The 13,182-nt window shown below is 40.0% G+C and overlaps 1 protein-coding gene across 2 annotated transcripts in view; it reads right to left on the minus strand.

The window, feature by feature from the left end:
* Positions 1–4,763: 4,763 nt before the first annotated feature.
* The window catches only part of DZIP1L (DAZ interacting zinc finger protein 1 like), a 112,214-nt gene continuing 103,795 nt past the window's right edge, over positions 4,764–13,182 (minus strand). The window contains exons 20-21 of one of the 2 annotated variants that reach the window (XM_070493372.1): positions 12,807–12,979; positions 4,775–5,636 (exon numbers count right to left, since the gene is read on the minus strand). The gene's annotated coding sequence lies outside the window, so the exon portion shown is untranslated. Of the gene's footprint in view, positions 12,980–13,182 lie in introns of both variants that reach the window. The other variant, XM_070493371.1, reaches the window with a different exon arrangement.

A 13,182-nucleotide genomic window follows, 5' to 3' on the forward strand; every position in this document is an offset into this window, starting at 1 on the left:
TTTTAAATTACTTATGTGGTGTGTATTTGTGGCTCAGATCTATGTAAGCTTGCCAGATTTAGTAAATAAAAATACTGGATGCCCAGTTAAATTTGAATTTCAGATAAACGCAAATAATTTTTTGTATATAGAGTAAATTTTTTATATAAATATGTCCTGTGCAAGATTTGGTACACATTTATGCTAAAAATAAAATTCTTTGTTTATCTGAAATTCTATGTCCAGACTATTATCTGGCCACCCTAATGTCTATTGGACAACACTGACCAAGACTCTTGCTGCTCAGGATGTGGTCTGAGGACCAGCAGCATAGATCTCACCTGAGAGTTTGTCAGAGATGCAGCATCTTAGGCCTCATCCATAGCTACTGAACCAAAATCTTTAGTTTAACAAAATCCCCAGGTGATTCATGTAAACATCAATGTCTGAGAAGTACTAAGCTCAAGAGCTACAAGGAAAGTGGAGGCCTGCAGGAGAAGGACGGTGGGTCTGCCCAGTACCCTGGGCCAAGGTAGGCACTCCTGGACTCCAATCTCTGAACCATATGCCTCTCACTTCTCTACCCCCACAATGTTGGACACATAAAGATGGGTTGAGTAAATAAGTTTAGAGTGAATGTGTGAGTGAGTGAATAAATAAACAAATGGATGGATGAATGAGTGGCTGAATGCGTGAATAAATATGTGTATGTTTGAGATAGGGAATAAATATGAGAGCAACTAGAAGGATGATTGAATGGAGAATTTCATAGTGAACTCTGGACTACACAAGGCCCAGCAGGAGGAGGCAGATGGTTCAGGAAGAAAAGTAACTCAAAGAGGAGTCCGTTCCCCGGCCCAGGATGAGCCCATGACAGGAAGCGCACTCCTCCTGGCCCAAAACCACCATCTGAGGCCCAGGAAGGGTGCGGACAAAGAGCTTCCTTCCCTGTCCGAGCCAGCGGAACTTCTGCGGGACTGAACACATAACCCCTGGCTCCCCCAGGGCCCACCCCGCCCCCTGCTCTGACTGTTGCTGACTGGTTCCCGCTCAGAGCACAGCCAAAATTGCAGGAAATGTTTCAGATTTCCTTTAATTCTATAAAGTGGGTCAGGTTCTAATTAATCATTTCTTTTTCCAAAATGTAATTTCTTTCTTGATTTTCCTTTCACATTATAAATGTAATGCATGCCCATGTAGAAAGCAGAAACTAAAAGCCCCACTCTAATCCCTTCTTCCGTAGATAAGTACTGATAACATTTTGAGTATATCCTTCCAATCGTGTCAGACATATTATTTTGTGGCCTCCTTTTTCACTGAACTGCATATCTTTCATATCAACCAAAGTTCATACATCTATCTAATTCTTATAAATGGTTGCACATTATTCCATCATATGGATACACCATAATTTATTAAACAAATCCCCTATTGTTGGACATTTAGGTTGTTTCTAAAGTTCATTCCTACTGTAAGCAATACTGTTTACTCTCAACTACCCATCCCTCATTGCCTAGTGAATTTCTACTCATCTTTCACATTTCAGCTCAATTTCTACTTCCTCAGAGAAGCTTTTCCTGAATTCCCCAGATTAGGTAAATCCCCCTATTATATGCTATGGCAGCACATGAGCCTCTCCTTTGTGCCTCTTATCACTGTGATAATTTCAGATTTATATTTGTGATGTGATTAATGTCTCTCTCCCTATTATTCTACCAGCTCAACGAAGGCAGATTCTGAGTGTGTTATTCACAATTGTATCCCCTGCATGTAGCACAGTGTCTGGCTCAGAGCAAGTTCTCAATAAATATATGAAGGGAGAAGAAAAGGAAGGAAGGGAGGGAGGAAGTAACTGAGGACTAAGTGAGTGTGTGAGGTAGAAAATGAATAAATGCAATTCAATGGAGAAATTCATAGTGAACTCTGAACTATGCAGTGCCCAGCTGAAGGAGGCAGTGGCTCAGAAAGAAAATAAATTGAATGAATGAATGAATAAAAATGAATTGAATGAATCAATGTCCCTCTATCTACTTACCAAAGCTCTAGCTTTACCCTTTCTATTTTCTCAGGGACTTCAGTCTCTCAGTTATGCCGTGTCATCTGAATCTTCATTCCTCTTGCTCTCTCCTGGTTTCCCATCAGCGTTTACACACATTAGCCATATCTTCTCACACACACCCATTTTCCTTCAACCACTTGTCCTTTTCTCATCTCTCCTGTCATGGCCAAACTTACAGAAAGGGACATCTCCTGTAATTCTCTTCCCTTCTCCATATCTGATGCACTCCCCCGCTCCCTACATCTGAATTTCTTCTCTACCACTCTACTTAAATTGCCCTCAGAAGAGGACAGAAGAGGAACTAGTGACCTCTTTGTCATTCAATCCACTAGACACCACTCAGTCCTCCACCTGCTTGACCTCCAGCAGCATTCAACATTATCACCTTCTCTCTTCTCCTCCAAGCACTCTTTTCTCTTGCCTTCCATGACTCCACATCCCTAATCTCCTTCCAGCTCTCTGGCCAACCCTTCTCAGTCTTGGCTGATACCTCTTGCTCTGCCTGTGCTCTAGTGTTGGTAGTATTCCCAAGGTTCTTGTCTTCGTCCCTCCATGCTGCAGATTCCACACTCTATTCCTATGTGATCTCATTCCTCTAATGACTATCTCGTCTCTCTCAATAGGTGCCATCCACATGCTGATGACTCAGAAACCTATACCTCCAGATCGCTACATCTAAGTATCTCTGGGACATATCTATATACACAACTCACAGATACCTCAGAATCAACCCATAGCCAAACAAACTCATCTGTCCCCTTTCTCCAATCTCCAAAGTGATTCTCCTTCTGCCATGTTTTAATTTCAAGAAAATCTACCACAATCCCCACATACATTAAGCTGGAAATTAGGGATCTTTCTTAACACCTTTTTCTCTCTTATACTCTCCTCAAAATCATTCACCAAAACCTGTCAGCCCTGCCACCTCTGGGACAGGTGTTGCATATTGGCTCACTCAGTGCCATTCCAGTTACTTTCTAGCGTGACTTCCTGTACAGAAGGTTGTAAATTTCTTTTGGTTCCTTGCCACTAGGTGGCCTATGTGATTAAAGTCCTTCTAATTAGATGAAGTTACATGATGCTTTGATCAGAACTGAGTTATGTCAGAAAAGTGGCAGGGCATGAGGCATGCATGTTGTTGGTATGGGTAGCAGCAGAGACAGTGTGGTTCTGGGTTTGGTAGTGACAGGAGCAGCTGTCTGGCCATGGCAGAGGGATTTCCCTACCACCTCCTCTAGGCGTTTTTCCAGAAGCTCAGCCTAGAATCTATTCCATGAGCCTTCCTATACATTCTGTAAGCTACCTTATATCCTACCATAAATCCCTTCCTGCTTAAATCACCTGGAATGGATTCTGTATTCTGCAAGTAAGAACCCAGACTAACACAACCTTCTAAGTAAACCTCAAATCCCTCTACTTCTGCCCATTGACATTGCCACTCCTTGAGTCTAGGCCATCATGAGTTCTTGCCTGGCCCACTAAAAAGCCTTCTGGATTTTCTGCTGTTAGTAATCAGCCACTAGTCAATTCTATTCTCCATATGCAACCAAAGTAACCCTTTAAGAGGCAAATATGATCATGTCCCTGGCCTGCTTAAACCCTTCATTGGCTTGCCATTACCCTTGGGATGGAATCCAAAATCCTTAACAAGGGTACAAGACCCTCCATGGCCTACAAGACTTTAATGTCCTGGCTTCTGCCCCAACTCCCCAGCTCTTCTCTTACATTTGCTCCACCTCACTCTGTGCTGCAACCATTCCAACCCTTTTGACACCTGGTCCTCACCAGACTTACTCTTCATTCAAACTTTGCACAGCTACTCTCTACCTGAAACTTTCTTTACCTGGTTCTTCCCCTCCTTTTGTGGCTTACTTCCAATCATCCTGCAAGTATCTATTGTCATTTTATTCAGGAAGTTTCTATAATTACAAAGATTAAATAAAATTCTATGTGTCATCTCTCTCTGTTCTTCATCTATTTCATGTTTTCGGTAACTTTGTAATTGTCTATGTCGTGCCTTTAGATGATGAGCTCTCTGAGGGCCAAGACCGTGTCTATGTTACTCACCATTGAAACTCTAGCACCTGTCAGAATTATTAGGATGCTACTAATTTTTAAATAAATTAATGCTTTAGAAAACATACTTGCACATGAATTGTACTTAATCTCTCAGTGTCTCCATTTCTTCATCTGTGAAGCTGTAATATTTAAGTGCCTATCTCATAGAGCAGATATGAAGATTAAACTGAGCAATACCTCTAAAATTCTTATAATAATGCCTGGTACATTGTAAGTATTTAGTAAATGTCAGCAGTCATTATTATTGTTTCTCTGTGTAGGGATGCTCTATGATTTAGTATCATGGAAACTGAAGAAGCTGACTTTGAGATCTGGGTATACATGGAACAGAACAGCAAGAGCTGCAGGGCAGCAGGATCCCAGAGGCAAAGGTGATGTGAGAACATAAGACCCTTGGGAAGTCGCAGCAATCATGGGCAGGGCTTTGGAGACCCACGAGCTATAGAACGAGTGATGGAACCCATCTGGTTTAGTTTTCAAGAGGCTGGGTGCTCCAGGTAACCAGAACATGTACACTGATACGCATATCCAAATCCAGGAGAACAACATCTTTAGGCAAAAAGCAGCTTCATTTCAAACTGAGGGAAAACTTTTTTTTTCACTCCATTCGCTTCTCCTTACAAAAAAAAAAACAAAGGAAAGAAAGAAATTCTGCAGAGACACAATTTTGACTCAAGCATACACCAAAAAAAGTACCTTATCCATCAGGATACTTGGATTTTCACTCTACAAACACTTATATTATGGTGGGTGATGACACCACATTTTCCCCAAGAATAGTAAGTGAGTAAGTAATTTACATTGGTGTAATTATAGTGTTAAGTCTGGTGGCGCCCGGAACAAGATGCAGCCCATCTTGAAGGAGTATCAGAGCCTCTGTCTCTAGTGAAACAGAAAACTGCTTACAGCTTAATGCCAGTTTTTTCAACTTCTACCCATCAAGATTTCAAAAACGGTTTTTCAAAAATCATATTATGCATAAGAAGTAAACACCACAAATAGCTTAAACACTCAACAGCAGAGGAAAGGTTAAACAAACATGGTACATCCACACAACAGTGTATTAAATTTATGCTTGCAATGAATTTTTGATGAAGTAGGAAAATATTTTTATGAATATAAAGTTAAATGAAAAAGCATGATAAAAACCATACATAGTATGATTCCAACTACATAAAAAAATATGTATTCATGAAAGAAAACTAGAAGGAAACAAAGCCAAAATGTTAACATGATATCTCTTAGAGGTAGAATCATGGTTTATCGCTTTATTTTCTATGCTTTTATCGTTTTTTGGATTTTTTAAAATTTTTTCCTTTTATCTTATTTTTAAAAATTGTTTTATTAGGGGCTGGCCCCGTGGCTGAGTGGTTAAGTTCGCACGCTTCGCTGCAGGCGGCCCAGTGTTTCGTTGGTTCGAATCCTCGGCACGGACATGGCACTGCTCATCAAACCACGCTGAGGCGGCGTCCCACATGCCACAACTAGAAGGACCCACAATGAAGAATGTACCGGGGGGCTTTGGGGAGAAAAAGGAAAATAATAAAATCTTAAAAAAAAAAAAAGAAAACAGTTAAAAAATTGTTTTTTAGACTTCATTTTTTTAAAGCAGTTTTAGGTTTGCAGCAAAATTGCTGGAAAGATACAAAGATTTCCCATATACCTTCTGCCCCGAAACATGGATAGCCTCCCTGAATGTCAACATACCCCACTAGAGTGGTCCATTTGCTACAACTGACAAACCTGCACTGACACATCATAATCCCCAAAGTCCGGAGCTTACATCAGGGCTCACTCTTTGTGGTGTACATTCTCTGGATTTAGACAAACGTGTAATGAACGTATCTACCAGTACAGTATCATACAAAGTAGTTTCATTATCCTAAAAATCCTATGCTCGATCTATTTATCCCTCTTTTGGATCCTTAAAATTTTTTATTCTTTAACATTTTCTACCATTTCATATTACTTTTATGATGGGGAAACAAAATAAATACTGTCATTTAAAGAAACTCTTTTGTGAAGGAAAATGTAGGTTGGAGCTTTCATTTTTCCCATGACTCAGAAACACTTTGAGTATGTTTTCAGCTCCCCTGAATAAAAGCACTAAAGGTGAACATGCAGCCTGTGCGTTGAGAATCAGGAGGAGGCAGGGAGCCTTGTGGGTGTACCGCTAGTCAAACAGAAACCAGCCCTCCCCTCCCGTTTGCTCTCTTGCCTCATTCTCTTTCTGAGAGCGGGAAACACAGAGTACCACTGCTTCCTGATTCTCGGTGTTGCTCAGATAAGGTGTGTGCTGGTGAGTAGGTGGAAACTCCTATGACCATCTCCCCAACCTCTTCCCATATAGGGATTTTTTTTCTCATCTTGTTGCTTATCTTAACTAAAGACAATGTAATTTTCCATTAGTTTTTTTTTTTTTTTCATTTAAACTAATCAAAATCAGGGGGGAAAATCTCTCCTCAGTTCATGCATACAAACTCTTTAGTTTGGAAAACACAGTCACCATACAGGACCTTTATCAGGAGAGTCCTGACACGTCACTGCCCTCCCTTCAGCCAGCCCAACATACAGAAATCCTCCCAGGAGGACCAGCAGTGTATTTCCCTTAGCTTACCTCCATTCTTCAAAGTGAAATTTTGATTTGAAATTCTGAAATAAGATGATTTCTCACAGTATCACATTCTGTAGGCTGTTTTCACTTTCTTGATATCATCCTTTGATGCACAAAAATTTTAATTTTGATAAAGTCCAATTTCTCTGTTTTCATTTGTTGCATGTGCTTTTGAGGTCATGTCTAAGAAAACATTGCCTACTCGAAGATCACAAAGATTTATGTCTATGCTTTCTTCTGAGTTTTACAGCTTTAGCTCTTACATTTAGGTCTTTGACCCATTTTGAGTTAATTTTTGCATATGGTGTAAGGTAGGGGTCCACCTTCGTTCTTTTGTGTGTGGATATCCAGTTGCCAAGCACTATTTGTTGAAAAGGCTATTGAATTGTCTTAACACCATTGTCAAAAATCAGTTGACCATAATGTTTCTGGACTCTCAATTCTGTTCCATTATTTCTACCACACTATCTTTCTTACTATAGATTTGTAATAAGTTTTCAAGTTGAAAAGTGTGAGCTCTTCAATTTGTTCTTCTTTTTCATTATTATTTTGGCTATTAGAGTCCTTTGAATTTCCGTAAAAATTTTAGGATAAGCTCATCATTTCTATAAAGAAGTCAGCTGCGGCCAGCCCCGTGGCCAAGTGGTCAAGTCCACATGCTCTGCTTGGGCGGCCCAGGGTTTCACCAGTTCAGATCCTGGGCGTGGACATGGCACTGCTCATTAGGACACGTTGAGGTGGTGTCCCACATGCCACAACTAGAAGGACCCACAACTAAAACATACAACTATGTACTGGGGAGATTTGGGGAGAAAAAGCAGGAAAAAGAAGAAGAAGAAGAAGATTGGCAACAGTTGTTAGCTCAGGTGCCAATCTTTAAAAGAAAAAAGTCAACTGGAATTTTTATAGAGATTGCATTGAATTCGAAAATCAATTTGAGCAGTACTGCCACCTTAATAATACTAAGTCTTCCTATTCATGAACAGGGGATGTGTTTCCATTTATTTCAGTCTTCTTTAATTTATTTCAATAACGTTTTATAGTTTTCAGAATGTAAGTTTTGTACTTCTTTCATTAAATTTATTCCTAAGCATTTTGCTCTTTTTGATGCTCTTTTAGATGGAATTGTTTTCTTAGTGTCATTTTCAGATCTTTCATTGCAAGAATATAGAAATACAATTAATTCTTATATATTGACCTTGTATCCTGCAACCTACTCAACTCATTATTAGCTCTATTAGTTTTTTAGTGGATTCCTAAGGATTTTCTGTATATAAGATCATGTCATCTGCAAAGAGAGAGAGTTTTACTTCTTCCTTTGCAATCTGGACACCTTTTATTTCATTTTCTTGCCTAATTGCCTTGGCTCGACCTCCAGTAAAATGTTAAATAGAGTGGTGAGCGTAGACATCCTTGTCTTGTTCCTGATCTTAGGGGGAAAGTATTCAGGCTTTCACCATTAGATACAATGCTAGTTGTGGGTTTTTAAGAGCTAGGCTTTATCAGTTTTAGGACATTTGGAATCATTTTTTTACTATCTAAAAATTCCTTTAGCATTTCCTTTGTTACAGCTTCTGCTGATGGAGAACTCACTCATTTTTTGTTTGTTTGAATACTTTATCTCCAGTCTTGAAAGATTTGTTTGCCAAATATAAAATTGTAGGTTGGCACCTGTGTCCTTTCAGCACATTGGAGATATCATTCCACTGTCTTCTGTCTTCCCTTGTTGCTGACAGTTTAACTGCTGCTCCTTTGAAAGTAATCTCTTTTTCATTGGCCGCTATTAAAAACTCTTCCAATCTCTGATTTTCGGCAACATCATGATGTGTCAAGGAATACATTTCTTTTGATTTATCTTGCTTGGGATTTGGGGGCTTCCTGAATCTGTGCACTGGTATCTTTCATCAGTTCTGAAAAATTCTCAGTGATTGTCTCTTCAAATACAGTATCCGCTGCACCCTTCTCTCTTCTCCTTTTTGGGTTACAATTAAACACATGTTCATATCTTACCACTGTATCTTCCAGAATTCTTATCATTTCTCTCTCTCTCTTTTTTATCCCCATACTATATTCTAGATAATTCCTTCTGATGGGTCTACCCATTCACTAATTCCCTCTTTGACTATGTCTAAGCTGCCTTTGTGTTGTGGTTTGCTTTTGTTAGCTCTTTCCATGGAGTCTTATTTCTTTTTTTTTCTGCTTTTTCTCCCCAAATCCCCACAGTACATAGCTGTATATTTTTTAGTTGTGGGTCCTTCTAGTTGTGGCATGTGGGATGCCGCCTCAGTGTGACCTGATGAGTGGCGGCATGTCCGTGCCCAGGATCCGAACCAGAGAAACCCTGGGCCACCGAAGCAGAGCGCATGAACTTAACCACTTGGCCACGGGCCCAGCCCCCCATGAAGTCTTATTTCTGTGTATGCCTGGTTATCTTTGGCTATATGTTGTATATTATATTTTTTAAATTATTTGAAGGAATAATTTGAAGTCCACAATAAAGAGAAAGTCTTCAAAGGAGAATTTGAGTTTGTTTATGCTGGGTACCTGAGGTCTTTGCCAGTCTGAAACCACCTTAAATCAAATTATCTGGAATGCCAGGGAATTTTTTTTCTCCCCAAAACCCCAGTATATAGTTGTATATCCTAGTCATAAGTCATTCTAATTCTTCTATGTAGGATGCCACCACAGCATGGCTTGATGAGCAGTGCATAGGTCTGCACCAAGCATCTGAACCAGGGAATCCTGGGACACCGAAGTGGAGCACATGAACCCAATCACTCAGCCACTAGGCCAGCCTCATCCAGGGAATTTTTTTTAAGCTGAATTTCTGACCTTCTGGATCATCCTTATCTTGAGAGTTTAGACTTTTGGAGTCTCAGTTTGTTGCAGGGTAGTCTCTTGTCTCTTCACCTTTGACTCTCATGGAACTTTGATCTTTGTCCTCCACACATACCCCACAAGGTTGTCAAAACAGAGGTCCTAAATTTGACGGGACAGAAAATGCTGCCACTTAAAACTAACTTCCATGCTCGGGGTTTTGTTTTTCCTTCACTTTTGGCCTGGTGATTCCTTATTATCTTGTTACTTTATTATGTTTTTTAGAAACTTTTTTCTTAATATTTTATCCAGCTTCTTAAATAGTTTCCAGTTGTAGGATTAATCAAATTACCTAGCCCACCATTCCTACCTGGCCTTTCTACCTCCCCACCTGGCCTTTCTACCATTTCTACTGCCCATCCTGAGAACAACAGACCAGCTTTCTATGCTCTTTTCAAAACATCCTTTCCTGCATATTTGGGTATCCAGCTTTTTCTCCTGTTTAGCACCCATTACCACTTCTTCTCTCCAGAGCTGGATTAGGGCCTGGCTAATCAGGCAACTGACAGTGGTAACAGTCCATATGGGATATTAAGCCCTCACTGAATAAATTGGATATATAATGTCAATTAACTCAGATTTCCTTACACAATTCCTTACCTTGTTGGTGAAAAGTTAAACAGTCCCACTCCTTCCAAAGCAGAATATGCCCTCTAGCAAAAAATTTTAAAATATAATCTCTCCAGCACCTATATTTTTCTCTGAAGCGCTCCATCCCAAAGCCAGGCTGCTAATGGTTGCCAAAGGTCTCTCAAAGAGAACTGAAATTATAAAACTACATCATACATAGCATAATGCCATTTATTGAGACTTATTTTTTTTTTATTTTAAACTTCTTAATAAGCCTACCAAGGAGATGTCTACTTCAGAAGATCATAAAACTGTAGGGGAGAAGAAGAGTTATAAAAAAGTGAGGAACATTTTATGGAATGTTTTCAGGACAGCTTTAATCAATGGACTTGAATTATTCATAAAATAAGTTTTTTACCACTTCTAAATAAATGTTGAACAAATATTTAAAGACTTTTGGTTGGACGGAGGGCTCTAAATTATTACTCTGCCTGGATACCCCTTGATTTATTCTTCCCCTAGCTTAGCTGCTCCCTAAAAGATGCTTACAAGTTAATGTTTAGTATATTTTTTTCCAAGATTTTAGTGTTAATCATTCTGGACACAGTAATAAATAAAAATAAATACAATGAAGTAACAAAAGTCAAGAATTTTCCAAGTCCCTTATAGCATTGGTCCTGCAATACTCTTCCTGACTACTTTGTGAAATGATAACCAAGCCCACTAGACATCAGTTCCCAACTTTTATTCCTAATCATTAAACTCCATACAACCTTAGGGGAGGGCTGGCAGCTATTGGTACCAAGCATCAAGATATAGAATAAAAGATGCCTTGTGGATAGCACAATACACATATTCTTGTCTCTATCTGATCACCATAAGCTATATTTGTCAGGACTCTATCAATTACAATTTAGAAAAACCCAATTCAAACTGGCTTAAGCAAAGAGTGGAGTTGGGATGGTAGAGGTGGAAGGAGATTTGTTAGCTCATAAAACTGAAAAAGTTTAAGAGTAAAGCTGTCTTCGGCATGGGTTGGTAGAGGGGCTCAGACATCAGCAAGAACGAGTAGCTCTCTCCATCTCTCCTTTTTACTTTTCTCTAACTTTGGCTTCATTCAAGACTCCAATCAGTGGTTCCAGCATCTCCAAGCATTCATCGGACTTGATGCCAGTAGTCCCAGTGAAACCAACTGCTTTGCTTTCCCAACAGTCCCAACTAAATATCCAGAATTGAGTCTCAATGACCTGGTTTGTATCATGTGGAAACGCCTCCACTGGAACCTAACAGATTGAGAGAGATAAAAGGTTGTTCCTCTAAAGAGCAGGCAAGATGCTATAACTTAGGGTGACCGCCAGTCCCAGTTTGCCCAAAACTTAGGGGTTTCCCAGGACCTATGGCTTTCAGTGATATAACTAGGACAGTCTCAAGCAAGCCAAGATGACTGGTCACCCTAGCACTCTTATCAAATGATTCAAAAAGCTAACACTGAGCCACAGGGCCCTGTGACCTATGTGTCAGAACCAGTGAAAGTCTCTTCCTCCAGATTTATGGCTTCTCCGTCTTTCAGGTCTCATGTTAGCCCTTCCCACCCTGTCACCTGTAGCTGAGCACAAGTTGTCAGTTGTTACTGTATTACAGTGTGGGATAGAGAAGGTAAATCGCAGACCCAGCCTTACGCTGCTGTCTTAGCTGGGTCCAAATGAGCCCAATTCACTCCAACCAGTTTCAATCTCTCTTTCTATTGATAAGCTCTGCCGGAGGGTCACTCACCAGGTTTCCTGATCAGTCTACTTTTTCCCCGGGGCCCAAGCTACACACTCTTCTCTCTTGTCTTCTTTGCTTCATTTCACTTCTCTTCACTCCCTTTTTTGTCTTTTCTCTTTGATCCTAAAGAACTTGGGCCACTCTCTCTTTGAGCCCCATGTCTGTTCCTCAGCCTCATAGTAATATTCCTCTCTCCAAAGCCATTATCACTTCTACTTGCCAGTTTCTCTCTCAACTTGTTCACAACTGATTGGACCAATAATTTCCAGATAAGGCGTGTACACAGTCCAGAGACAGGCAGAACAATCCACTGGGATACAGGAAGATAATTTCAGAATTTCTATTTATAATCATTTTTTATTGTCTTCCTTTAATTTCCATGTTAGGCTATGTTTTATAATGTATATAATACATAACTATAGCAGCACATATGTATCATTTATAAATAGTTATGCATATCTGGGGCCAAGGACTATGCAAGGACATTTACACATTCCCAGTACTTGGTGTACTGCCAGGCTCAACAACTGGTTTTTAGACAAATTGCATTCATGAATGGATCAAATCAATCACATGAAATCAATCACTCAATCAATCATGTTCCTTAGTCCCTGTCCACAGAACATATTAGGTGACAGTCACTGTCCTTAGGGACTTTTCATTGTTTCTCTTCTCTTCTGTGCCTGATGTGAACTATTTTTCACCAGACACACTTCCACTTGCACCCACCTTAGTCCCTGCCCCCTCAACCAGATCATCCTGAGTCCTCAAGATCTCCTATAAAGATAGGACAAAGGTCCATCTCCAGCTCCTCTCAAAGTCAGCACTTCTCCTCAGGATCACCAAAACTCCCACCCTCACCTTCAGCTCAGGAGACATGGTTCTGGCCCTTATCTCCTGCATTCCTTTCTCTCAACAAATCTTAGCAGCGAGCATCTCACTGGCTATCAGACAGTTCCCAGTCCTCCAACTCCAGGCTTCTGCACCAAAGCTGCTCCATGGACCATGATGGTCCATGATGATGGTTTTCCCATCTGCAAAGAAATGAGGAAAATAAGTGAAGACAACGTGGAAAGTAAATACAAATATGTATGTCCTGGCTGTTCATGACAGTCCTTTATTCTGAGATTGTGGTTTCTATCTTTTTCATATTAAAATATTTTTTCTCTTATAAATGATGATGATTATAATAATTAGTTATTATCCTTACTGAGCAAAGTCAAAATTTGACAGTCCT

Source organism: Equus asinus, chromosome 21, assembly GCF_041296235.1.
Source record: "Equus asinus isolate D_3611 breed Donkey chromosome 21, EquAss-T2T_v2, whole genome shotgun sequence".
NCBI lineage: Eukaryota > Metazoa > Chordata > Mammalia > Perissodactyla > Equidae > Equus > Equus asinus.